Here is a 13,821-nt window from a genome sequence, read left to right as displayed (position 1 = left end):
AGGAGAAATAGAATTGAAATCTCTCTCAGGATGTATATACATGGCCAACACAAACCTATTGCTTCATTTTCTGATACTGTATAGTGCTGTCACTCAGGGACCTTTAGGAACTAGGACCTTGGGACTGTAATTGTACCTGTCCCCCTCTTATTCCCCCCTTCACCTTGAGCATTAAGAACTGAAGAGAGAACGAGAGATCAAAAGAAGAAAATAAGAGTCCTGGTAGCAAACCCCTGCTATTCCATAGGTAAAAGTAAAGCTTTGGTTACTAACATAAAAGGAAAATGTATACCTTTATATTCATGTCTTCAAGCATAAACCAGCCTGTAGTGTATATAGGATAAGTTCACAGTGCATGAAACAAACAGGACTGTAGGTCTTAACTGGCATCCAGCTTTCTTGCATGCACATCTGACACCACACCAGCAGCTTATGTCTTGCAAATAAGTAGAGAACCTGCCAAGGCTTGGCACTTCCTCTGTCCAATGGACAGCACATCCACTTCCCAGAAACAGAGCCATGCAGGGAACTGATCAGGCCGGTCTGCTTGACCAGATCTGCTCCAGAGGCCCTGGCAGGAGGAGATAAGGGGTGGGGGGTTGCATTGTTTTTGCATTTCTTCTTTTTTTTTTGTGGTGAGGAGGAAGGGTTTTAAATCTCTGAGCTGTTGTCAGGCGCAAGAGAAATCTCTGGAACTGCAGACCAAAGGACAGTGGCTTTAGGGAAGGCGGTCACTGAAATCCTAGAAGAGAAACTGGGATAAGGAAGAGGTTGTTGGTGGGAGAGAGCTGTAACCTCAGAAGCAGGGCAGTTAGGAGAGAGGTAATGAGAATGTATGTGCAGTGAAATAGTGAAATGTGAAGGGACTAGAGCTCTGAGGACTTCCCTGGAGCCAAATGGGCTGGTGCAGCTGCAGGCAGCATGCAGGACAGCCAGCCCGGCAGCGGTACCCAACTGGTACTGGTCACTGGGAGCCGCTGAGGTCAGGAAACAAGGAAAGGAGAAGACCCCCAGGGCTCCGCTGTCACTGTGAGCTCAGGCCCTGTAGGCAGGGACAATCATTTGCATCTGGACAATGTTGCAGCAGCTGGACCGGGATAAGCAGCAGAGCCACAGCCGTCCCAAGCGGGAGCAAAGGCCGAGCTCGATTCTGGTGTCAGAGATCAGAGACAACTGGGCAAGAAATGCCATGCGAGTTACCAAATGCTTATGTGGAGATGAGACTGGGCTTACCGAGCAGGGTGGGGTGCCTTTTTACACAGAATGGAAGGCATGCAAGTTGGGTTGGGGCCATGGGTCGGGCGAGAGATGTGAAACCTCCATGTTGGAAGCAGGACCTAAGGCAGATGCTGGGAGGGAGGGAGGAAGGGTGGGGGGAGGGAGGGGGTGGAGACTGGGTTCAGAAGAGTTGTACATAGTGTTGGGGGTGGGGTGTTTTTTTGTTGCTTTTGTTCTTTTTTGAATAAAAAATGTTTGATTTCTAATGTCTTGATGTAAACCAAATAAAATGGTTCTGTACATTCAGAAGTAAACTGAAGAAGAGCTGAAAGGTGGCAAGCGTGATAAAGAAGCACTATCGTCCAGGTTGACACTGTAACACACTTCCCCAGACTTTTCTCACAGGGGTTGGATAGCAGACCTGTGTATGTGCCTGCAGTGCCCACAGTGATGGTGACCTTAGGGCTGGCACTCTGATCCACCTCTAAGTGTAGTAAAGAAAAGGTAGGAGTAGAGGGCAGAAGCGTTTGTACGTAAGAAGCTTCAGTGCTCAATCCCACCATCCCCAAGGACAATGTGGGGAGACTGTATATTAGATTCCGATCTCTTAAAGATGTTATCTCTTCCTGGAAAGCCACTCTACACTATCTCGTACTGTATCCAAGGACAAAGTGGTGAAAAAATTAATGTGACCTCAGGAATCACTTTGTATAAACCTGCAGATGGAGTAAAGGCAGCATGAGCTTGAACTTTCTTTGAAAGGCTGCTGCTTTCTGCCTTGTGACCAATTCCAGGGTGATGAGTGCTAAGAAATGCCCAGCTTCTCAGAGGAGTTACCAAGGGAGCCCTCCATGTGGAAGGATTTTTTTTAAGCCTCTCTGCAATTCCATAGACCTTTGCTTGGGGTTGCTCTCGGTTTGGGAGGAGGCGATGAATAATGAGTTTGGAAGAGAAGATGTTGTTGTCTGTTGTCTTAGTTGTCTGTTTTTGTGGCCATTGGCCTTGCGGAGACAAACTCTTCAGCGATAGTCTATGGAGTGCATAAGGTTTGGAGTGAGTTGACTGAAGCGAAGGGTGCTGAAGGATTTGGCCTTAGGGACACTTCATTTTCATGCCAGCTTCCAGTTAGCAGAAATGCGTGATAAGGGAATGCCAAGAATGGAGGATGATGGTAGTTGGTCTGAGATCTGTGGATATCTGTGTTAAAATCCCATCTTCATTTGACTTGGGGTGGCTGTCAAGGATAAAAATAAATAAATGGATTGTTTGTCTTTTGTTTACTGCTTTGGAAAGCAAAGGACTGGCTTGTCTACATGGAGTGGTGTGGCTTCTGCAGCTGGGCCAATGGATGTGGTACCATTTGTGTGGCTGCAGCAAGGATAAAAGAACTTTACAGGGAAGGCAAGGAATGGAGAGAAGTCTCAGTCCTCTTAGGAATGGTCATTCCTCATCAGTAAAGCTTCCCTCCATTGAGTAGCCCAGGCAGGCCTGGTGGATAAGTTGTGTGAGCACAAGTGCCTGCATGTGTTGTGCTGTAGACTAGAAAAGCCTGCAACAAAATATGGTCTCTGCTCCAAGGAGCGTATGTCCTCATCCATCCCAGCCCAGAGATGCTGGGCCTGCTGTTCCAGACCTCCTCAGCACCTTGCTATAGGCTGTCCCTCCCATCTAAGTGAGACAGAACTTTCCATGCCACAGATAGAAAAAAACTTTGCGCTGGCAAAATTTCCCCCAGAAAGAATGAGATGGCACAGTGGTTAGCAACATTATTTTGCAAAGAGGATGACGAAGTCTCCTCCAGTATATTTCAAAGAGTGGATCAGTATTCTTCTGCCTTCTGTAAAGCTACACCCTCCTAGCTCTCAAAGCTACCCCTGCTGAATGACATGTGCCAAATCCAGGGTAAGTTTCCATACTCAGACTCCAGGTACAGGTCTCATTTGGGGACCTTGCCAGGCATTCGTGAAGTGTCTGGGTACCAGGATCCAAGAACTTTTCAGTGACGTTCCGCCCTGTTCCAGGCATGTCTTTGCAGCGTGACAGGCAGCTTCCCGGTGGCTCGGGCAGCACTGAGGCAGGTGAACAGTCTGGAGATTGGCAGGCTGGGAGAAGCCAGGCGCACAAGGAATGAAGGAAAACGTGGTCCCTTTTGGTGTCATGTGAACACTGCTTGGGGATCGAGACAATGGCACATCTCTATCGGTACTGAGGTTGGCAGAGACTCTTCTCTGCAGAGAAGGGCACTGACTGCCTCGAGCTGCTCGGCCCCATGGAGCAGATCCTCCATGTTTTCACCTGTAGGGCAGGGCTACTGGGTTGGACTCTCCTGTCTCATCACTATGCCCAGGCCATGCCCAGCACCGCAGGCCCAGCAAAGCCTCATCCTGTGCCTAACGGAGCAGTCTCAGCCTCTGCTCATCTGCTGAAAATCCCACCTGGGCCCAAAGGTTTCCCTGGGCTGGGGTCAGTGCTCTTGGTGGACCAAAAGGGACATTTTTTTTGTGAGTGACCGCCTAGCTCAGCAGATGTCACAGGGCAGAGTTTCTAATAGATGGAAAGATGCATAGCTTGGTGAAAAATGAACAGCTGTGGATAAAGGAGAGCCTCAAAAGTTAGCCAGAAAAGTCCCCTCAGTTGGCAAATACCTGCAACCCTCTGGTGTGGCCACTGGCTGCTCTGTAGGAATTTTTCTCTCTGCAGACTATGTCTTGATATTGGGTCTCTGTGTGAGATCAGTTCCCTTCTCAGAAGCACAACTGCTTTCTGAAGGAGAAGTGCCCACTCGCGCTGTGCTCACCGCAGGGCTATTATACCGAGGGATAGAAAGCAAAAGAGGCTTGACCTTGAAAGCCGGGGCACCCTTCCCACTAATACCTGTACTCATCTATCGCCCTCTCACAGACAAAGAGGTGGCAACATCTTCTCTGGCTGGGGGATGTCTTATGTGGCCAGAAATCCAGGCAAACTGAGCAGCAATGACAACAGGAGAGGGAGATCAATGGCAATGCTCGTATCTGTTATCAAAGGGACTGCTGTGAACCATCTTAACATACTCTGAGTGGCTGCGTTGCATCCTGTACAGCATTACAAAAAAAAAAAAAAGGACAAACAAGAAACAACAAAAACAGAATGGAACACCCATTTTTATGATCTTTAATTTGCATTTTCTGCATGAAATGAGACCTTGATCCTTGTCTTTTTTCACAAAAGCAGATTCTGCTTTAACTAATGTAAAAAAGGAAAGAAAAATAATGTTTCTAGCAAAGTGATTTAGATGTAGAAATTTTTGTAAAAAAAAGAAGAAAACAAAAGGGAAAAAGAAAAAAAAAGGGAAAATATCAAAGAAATAAAATAAAATGACCTAAAGAGCCATCTTTGTCTACTCTACAGGTGGGATAGTGTGATTGATGGGTATCACTTTCTGCTTTCAGAGGTGCTTCCTATGCAGGAGATTCTCGGATCCGCAAAGCCGGGGAGAGTTCGTCACCAGTCACTGCCCAGGCGCTTTCAAAAACTGTCTCCTTTGGTCTCCTTCTAGGTAGAGTGGCCAGGAGGGTGAGGGGAAGGACCACAAGGGGCAAAGAGAGTGGCCTTGACTTTATTTTGGGGTTTCGTCTGGGATATTTTTGTTCCTGCAGTGACAGTTTTTGAAAGGTGATGATGAACAAAAGTAAAAACAAATAAACTTGAAAATAGTTTACACTTTTGTACAAACCATGATGAATATTACCAACAAGTGTTTTTAAAAATGGTCCATATCAGTGCCAAAATAATGTAATGTGTACATTAATTTCTTCTCTTTTTTTTTTGAAAAAGGTGTTAAAACGCTAAAAAAGTATTTCTTTTTTAACAAATGATGTATGTGGACATAAATGTACTTGAAAGCTGTTATCATTTGGTTAGGAATCTTTCTTGGGCTTTTCGTTTTGATTTTTTTTTCCTACCCAGAACAAAGGTAACACTTTTAAAATACAACCTTTAAAGGAGAAACAATCATTTTTTTCTTTGCTGGTTTGTATAAAAGAGGTTTCAGTTTTTGAGGCTCTGTCTTTAAACTAAATGTGTGTGTTTGGTCTCTGAAAACCAAGCCATCCTCACTCTGCAGAGCATTCAAACATGTCCTTAAGTTTAAACACAGCTGCAGCGATGCCATTTGCATTGAGTGTCCCGAGGATGTCGCTGAGACCTAAGCAGGTTGTTACCTGCGTGCTAGACGTGTTGCCTGTTACCCATTCTGCTAAACTGAGCGAGGAGTGGGAAGTGGGATACCTGCAAACTGTGACAATGACTAGAGTAGATGGGGAAAAGGAGAAAAAAATCCCCAGCACTGTTGTTCTGCCACAGAGGTGAGTAGCTTACCTGCCTCTGCAGAGAGAAGATCAGAGATTACCTTCTCAGCAGCACTTAAATCCTATTTCTGCAAGGAAATAAAATGCTCAAGCCTTGCTAGACCTTGCCATGCTGACCAAAAGTGGATTAAACAGTATCATTTTCAAAAACGATTGATGCGCTTAGGGTTACAAGGCACGAAGGTATTTAATTCGGGTCTCTTAATAGGCTGAGTCTTGGTGCCACCCTACTTCTTCAGGAAACAGCAGGCTTGCTTTCTTGGCAAAAACCTGGCACATTTTCTGAGCATGTAAGCGAGGCCCTCTGCTGCAGGGAGGACATGAGCTGGTAGAGAGGAGCAGCGTTGTGCTTGGTGCTGCAGCCTCCCAACCCCGACGCCTTCCCGTCTGCAGCAGGGACCCTCGTGCAGCAAAAGTCTGCATGGCCCTGCGGAGGTGACTGGGGACGGCTCCTCCTTTGCCACTGGCGATGTTTTCACTGGGTGCAAAGTCTGCAATAGAAGATTACCCAACTGGCTTTGGCCATGACAATTATACTTTTGCCTTTCTTCAAGAGCTTTTAGAAAAGCTCTTCTACCTCAAAGCACCAAAATCCTGCTGAGGGCACCCAGGAGGGCCGCCATGGCCCTCCTGCCTGCTCCATTGGGTTGCTCCTTGTTTTTTCCCCCTGCCAGCCCCTCCTCCTGGGCAGCCTTCCCCCTGCCTCCCATATTATAAATTTTCTGCGACCAGTCACACAAGATGAACATCTGGTCCACAGTCTTTTGTGTCCAGATCCTGGAGAGTCTCAGCATTTTGCAAATTTCTCACCAAAGCCACAGGCAAACGACTCGAGTTAAACAGACTTTGCTAGCTCCTTAGGACGAGTAAAAGACCATTATTTGTTTGCTTCAGAAAAGTAATAGCAAGAGTCTAGTGTCTTTCATGTATTTGAAATCTTCAGTGTCTTTGGAGCCCCTCATGTCCAAAAAATGAAAAATATTTTGACCTATATCAACACGATTTTCACTCTCTCATTTGGGGCAGGCAGGAAGGAGGGAAATTCAGAACAAGAAAAACTCAAAGCAAAACTGTTACCAAAACCGAAATGAAATAAAATTTTGCAATACTATGCAGGTGAAAAATATTTCATTTGAATCGCTACAATTTCATTTTTTTATAATTTTTAAAAATCTGAAAAATTTGGAAGAAAAAAAATAAGAAAAATCCACCAATATTTTCCAGACAGTTCTTTTGCGCAGTGTCTTCAAAGAGACCTTGTGCTGAAAAGCCCTTGGAAGTCATTTTCTGCCCAGAGAGAAGGAAGAACCGAACCGACTCAGCACGAACGAGCCACGTGGCTTGCGGGAGCCTAAACAGTCTGTGCTCGATGCTTAGATCATGCCGCTTTCCCCCAGACAACGTGCTTTGCCAAACGAGGGTGGTACTGAAGCAGCTGTCTAAATCGGGCACTGTGTCAACAGCTTAAATATTAAGCATTCCATGTGCTCTCACCAGCCCATGGGAAATGCGGCATCAGTCGGACTATTCAACCTTGAATCCCTCTCATGGATTGTTCTCCCCGTATGGAGCTGTTCCCTTGTGAGCCCCACCTGCCCATCCAAGGGTGCCTGTGTCACCCCATTTCTTACACCAAAAGGACATCCCAGGACACCTCTGCTGGAAGCTCCTTCTCCAGCTAGGGCACATCTTCCTCATGTCCAAAGGATTATGACGCTGAGGATCCATTTCCTCCCAGGCCGGTGGGGCTGATGTCTTTGCTCCTTGGCCAAAGAAACAAACCATAAAACCTGCTTCCTACAAAGCACTAGGCCACGAGCGTGCTTGGGATTGACACATGCTGGTGACACATGCTGGTGACAAGTGTAAGGTCAGGGTCTGCTGCATTTCAGGTAACAGGTTAGCATCCAGCTAAGCACAGTGCAGGAGTCTGGGCTCGCAATAACGACGCCACAAATTATGACAGCAAGCCCTGATACACTCTGGTGTTAAATATCACTCTGACTTGTGTTGTGGCCTAAATCAGGATTTAAGAGTTTCCTTAAAGCTCATATTGTATCAAGGAAGGGCCTGATGTCAACCTGTATGCACTCTATGGAAAATAATCTACCCACTCCTTTCCCCTGTACATGTACTCACATGACAGTAGAAGAGCTCAACTTTATCTTCACACCATTCTCTTAGTAGATAGACAGACAAGACCAGTTAATAAACACAATTTGCTGGAATAAGTAACAATAGCAGTAGATACTGGTAGATATGAGCCTGTGTTTTTTAGTTCCCATGCTAAAATTCCTGCTCTACAGGCATGCAAGAAACATCTCTCTACATGGAGAAAAAGCCAGATTTTTGGTGAAAATAAAGTACTCAACGGCATGATGCAGAGTTCCCAGAGGTACTGTTCAGAGACGGCACAACTAACGTGCCCGATCCCACAGGGTAGAGCCATCCTCACCCACCCACTGCCTCACACTGTATATTCTCTCACTCTGTGGGTTTATTGATGAATGATGAGTATATTTCCAATGGGATGCATTTCTCAGTGCTGCGCAGACACATACTCTCCTTATGGTGCTATGAAGATCACTGAAGAGCTGCTGCTCCATTTATTAACATTCTGAGTTGAAAGGTGGATACTGCCCATACAGCTAGGGTCTCTTTTTAGCAGAGGGACAGGGGATCAGCGCTCTGCTGAGCGCAGCCATTCGCGCTCTTGCTGGGGCAGGAATCGCTGCTGTGTCTCAACTCTGCACCTGGTCGGCATCATCTGGCAAAGACATCCCTTCCCTGCCATGCACGGGCTGGCAGAGCCGCTGACAAGTCGCTTCTTTTGCTTAATACTGGATGACCAAGGAGAATGCACAAATGCTATTACTATTTCATATTTCTATTTCTAGTCTCTGCCCCTGTTCCCAAAGGCAAGCTCTTTTTTTCTCTGAAGTTTGAGGAAAATCCATTCTGCCATTTTGAAGTTAGATGGATGAAAATGAGCCAACTTTAAATCAGAGTTGCCAACTGGTTTAATTTAATTTGGTGAATTAATCATGAGCTTAGCTGTAAGTTCTTCTTCAAAAAAACAAAACAACATGTTCTTCGATTCATGGGCATATATCCAGGGCTGCGTTTGCATATAAAAACAAAAAGTAGGTTTGAATCAAGGAGACAAGCTCATAAATGTGACCACTGAAGCTAGCTCTCAGAAGGCAAATGAAAGGAATCTATCATTAAATGTTTATTAATCACTTAGCGGGTTTTAAGTTGAAATCAAGCTTTTGGGAGCAGTGAAAAGCTAAATAATGATTACTGAATGTTTGTAACAGCATTTCTGTCTCCAGTCCAAAATCCTTTGAGCTCCTTTCCCCTGCAAAATCTGTATGTATTTGGGCTCACACACCCCACTGTAGAACTTAACTCCTTCCTCTGGCCCTCTCTCAGAACTGCAGCTTGGCTGTGCTGCACAAGGAAATAGCCACCCCTGAGCTGCTGGCAGAGAAATACACCACTCCTGACTTAGTTTTGCATTTTTGTTGGGTGAAGTTTCCACCTGGCTTCATGTTATGAAACACAGATGATGATTCACACTAGAGGAGCACGTGACTGCCCCAGGAGGAACACAAGCAGAGCACGGGGGAGCACCTATAAATGCTATAAACAAGAAGAAAAACATAAGCTCGGGGTTTAGGTCTCCAGACATCCTGCTGCAGGATATCCACCGTACCCACCAGAGCACGGCACGACCAGGGTGGATATGTGCTCTGGATGAGATACACCCCTGGGGAATTTATAAGGATTCCTACTGCAAAGAAGAGCCTGTTCCCACTCCAGTGGTGTCTCAGGCTGCAGTTTCATCCCACCAGCCAATTTTATCTATTGGTACAGCTGGCCACTGGAGGGAGAGGGGCAACTATTGCACTGTCCTTGGAGGCAGGATGATAAAGCAACCACTAGGAAACTTAGGGAGAAACTCCTGTATTAGGGTGAGTGCTATGCTGGGTCATTCACAATTCCTGCACTGAAAGACTGTCCACAGAAGGGTGGTAATAGGGATGAAACAGAAGGGGATTTTTTGCCCTCTCCTCACAGTCCTAGACACACTCACCTCCCTGTCACTGTGCTGAATTCTTATACAAAGTCATGCTGACAGGTACTGGGTCAACACCAGGCATCTTCTTCACAGACCTTAGAGATGAGTGGACAATATTTTACAGAATAGGAGCATTTCCCTAAAAATGTCCTCAGGTCACCACCATCATTCTTTATGGGTGGACCAACACCTTTGGTGGCAGGGAAGGAGCTGATGGAGAGGTGACAAAAGGAAGATGAAGCTGCTCACCACTGAGGGGATCTTTGGTAATTTCCCTTCCTAGTAACGTGTATCTATTAACTTTGGTTAAAGGTCATTTGCAGGAAAATCCCCTTCCATATGCAGCTCTCCAGAGCTTGCTAGAGGTTCACAGAATGCTCGTAAATCACATAGGCAGCTCTTGCCATCAGCATTTTCCTTCTCCCTTGAAATAGTGGCAGCAGAATCAGCTGCTGAGTCTAAAGTTAATTTTACGAATTAACCTGAGAATCCCCCACAGTCCCAGGACAGCAACCCTGCTAGCTCCATGCACATTCCTGTGAGGACAAAGCTTGCAGACTCAGTGCTTCTCAGAGCTTTCAAGGAGGAGGGGAAACCTTGAATGATTAAGTGTTTCAGCCAGAGGGCAAGTGAGGGGGAGAGGATGCATTATACAAAGGTAAAACATAAAGGAGAAATAAAAACGAGAGAAGAGAAAAGGTTCCTAGGACTATGAATGAGATAAAGAAAGGGAATGCACAATTATCTGAAGAGGCAAAAACCTGCAGGACCTAGTAAGGAAGGAAAGAAGAACTGAAAGAACTGTGTACAGCCACCCAGATCACAGAGGCCAAGGCCCCTCAGCAAGGTTGGTGTCTTCATTTTGTTTTATGTGCAGTGACTTTTTAATACCTACCATATAAGCATATACTGTATTAATATATACTGCATATATACACATATACAAACTGTATATTCCACAGCTGGGGCCCCCACAGCCTCCAGTCACGCTCAGTTGGGCCCCAGTCCTGGTACGAGCTGAGCTGCTGGTGGCTCCGTGCTCAAGCCTGCACTTGTGGGTCTTCTCTGCATGTTGGGTTTGTTTCATGGCTGCTGGACTGTGGGCAGGTCTCACTGCCAGTCCGGCTCTGCTCGAACACCATGGGCTCTCACCACCCTCACCTCCCCCTCACGCATTTCTACTTCAAGGTTGCTTAATTAGATTATTTATTTCTGTGAGTGTGTGACAAGCAGGAAGGAAGGTGGCTAAAACCAGCTGAAGGAAACACTGCTGGACTGGCTTAGATCACCTGAGGATCGCTGGCTTCATTACTCCACGCGTGCTCACAGCAGTGTCCTGTCCAGCTGGATAACTAGGAGGTGAGGGAGGGAAGCAATATTGCCAAGCGTCGAGATTGGTTTATTTTAGGCCAGATAACTGTGTTAGGGCCCAGGAGGAGCACTCTGGGGAGATGTCTCCTGGCCATGGCTACGTCTCACAAGACATGCTGGAAGCTGCATAACTCCAGCTGGTCTGAGGATTGGGAAATCTGGACTGTGAGTGTGACCTTTTCCTGAGCGTGGGATTTACCCTGCTGAGTCCTTCTTTTCCTGATCTGTGTTCTCTGCTTGTCAAAAGCATGGGATTGTGCTAGACTGCTGAGGTGGACGCTTTCCCCCTCTCTTAAGGAGGCAGAGCCTTACAGAGGCATGGTCATCAAAGTGGGCAATTCCACATCTGCATTTAGAGCAAAGTGCATTGACCTGAAATACTGCAGGCTTCCTCTGAAGAGCGATGCACCCACAAGGATTTAATGCAGCTAAATAAATCTGATGATTGAAATGTAAATTCTGATAAACCTTTCTGTACTGTATGAACACATTCTCAGGAGTAGTGCAGCAGCAGAGGAAATAAACCTTTCTTCTCTCTGTTTCAGAGCAGCTGAGTGGTATAAAAGGAAATAAGGCCTGTCATAAAGCGCTGGATCCAACACTGCCCAGGATTTTTAGCACTGCCAGGCCAGGATTGCAGTCACTCTTCTGTATGTATTTTGCCATATCACTCTACCATCTCTTCCTGGAGCAAAAGTATTGAATTGTTCTACTAGCAGAGGTGGGTGCAGGTGCTTTTCTCTTATCCCTGTCCCACAGGCTTCTCTGATCAGGACCTTTTCCATATGGTGCACAGGGAAATCCAATGATATGCCTTCAGGTGAGAAATTGCCCTGTAACATGCAGCCAAAAAAGTCTGACACACACTGATGTTGTAACTGCTGAGAGCGGATCAAGATTTCTTGTCCTACCCCAGTTCTGTGATTCTACTTAGTTCCTTCCTTTCTTTCATAATAATAATAAAAAATACAATTAGGAATTAAGCCCTCTGTATGAAACGTCAGGTTCAGTGCATGGCCACACGCTCTTCCTGCTCCTTCCCTTGTGCGAGAATCCCTTCCTCACTATGACTGACAAAAAAAAGTGTGTTGTGCGAGCGCAGCCCTACTTGCAGGAGGAAATGAAAGGTCAGCATTGTCCCCAGTTTGGGGCTGTGGTATTCTTGAACGCAATGTACTAAACAGAAGAGCCTGAGCCATCGTTTCTGTAGAAAGGGGCTATGTTTTGAGTCACGTGCTTGACTATGTGAGATGCAATCCTGACCAGTGTTGAGCACCTGCAGAAGGGGAAGTGGCCTCGCAGAGGTGACACTGTGCGTCCCTTTCCTACGGAGCAGAGGTGACCAGACAGAGGAACCTGCTCATTTGGCGTGAGCCCTGCTGTGCCCAGTATTCAGCATGGGACACATGGCCTGAAGAGACATGTGCCAGAGGACACCTGCGCCCTCGCATCTACTTGTACTTTGGCTTCCAAGAATTGCTCTTAGGTAAAGAACACTTATGCCTTCAATTAAAAGAACTAATATACAAAGCAATGATAAACAAGTAAAACCCTTCGGTGAGCTCTGTATAACAGTTGTGGCACTTCGCTACTGCTACACTCTGAGGACCAGCTTGACATTTCATGCTGGCTTCTGTGCTAAGACACCAGGAATAACAGGGCCAGCTGAGGACGCTCAGCCCTGGAGCAGGCAGCGGCCCTGCAGCAGGGCTGCCGCTTCCCCAGGGAGCGCCGGCTTCTGGGGCGCTGGGGTCCCAGTAACTCAGCTCTTCAAGCTTCGCTTCAGAGGGAGATCCTCATAAAGTGTCTGGCTGAATTTATACCTCCTATCTGCTTCTCTGTCTTCTTCCATAAATATATTTCAGGCCTCTGCGTGAGTTTCGTATGGCTTTGTTAGGTCTTCTTCCTCTCAACATCAGCCCTGGAGTTCTTGGTGAGTTGCTTTGATGTCAAACTAGAGGCAAATTTAGTTACTTTTGGTCTCCATCCTGGTTTTGCCTTGGGTGTCTGTGGCTGGAAAGGGAGCGTTAGCTACAAATGGAGAATCCTTCTGATAAAAAGATAGGTGGTGGCACCAAGCTATGCTGAGGGTTGTGACAGTCTCTGGACTAACTATTTCAGAAGGTCCAGTTTTGTATTTCTGCAGCAATTTGGAGAGAGGCATCTCCTTTTGGTGGAAAGCTGTGGTATGGCTGGTGTTCAGCTGTATGTATTTATGTACTTATCTATATAGATTCCAATCTTAAGCTAAACGTCTGGGAAGTGCAAACCTGCAGCTTAGTCTGCATCTGCTGCCCTCAAATTCAGAGCTGTGCTGTGCACCCTATTCTTCAGAAAGGGCTGAAAGTACTTTTGGGCACAACCTCCCTGCTTTAATTTGATCCTAATTAATTTTTACAGTAATAGGATAAGATACAATGGACACAATTTGCAACCGAACCAATAGTGATAAAAGAAAAAAAAATCTTTGAAAGGGGTAGTCAAATGTCAGAAGAAAGACCCAGCAAGGTTGTGGGATCTCTACCCTTGGAGATATTCCTAAAGCTATTTTAGAGCTCATCCTGCTTTTGAACCAGAGACCTGCAGAGTTCCCTTCACACCTAAATTGCTCCATGGGGTTGTGAACATCTCTGATTCCTGCCTTGTCACCCTCGCTCCTGTCCTCCCATGCTGCCAGCCCCTGTTGCAGGGACTGTCCCTGGCATGACCCAGGGAAGGAGCTCAGATGTGCAGGGATGGCTCTGGAATAGGCTTCACTGAAGAGAACGGAGTTAGGTGGGCAGAGAGCTCCGGTTACCA

This window comes from Tinamus guttatus, unplaced genomic scaffold (assembly GCF_059628265.1).
Source record: "Tinamus guttatus ecotype Peru unplaced genomic scaffold, ASM5962826v1 Tinamus_guttatus_pri_ptg000287l, whole genome shotgun sequence".
Taxonomy (NCBI): Eukaryota; Metazoa; Chordata; class Aves; order Tinamiformes; family Tinamidae; genus Tinamus; species Tinamus guttatus.
The sequence above is the reverse complement of the archived record's forward strand: the minus strand, read 5'-3'. Positions refer to the sequence as shown.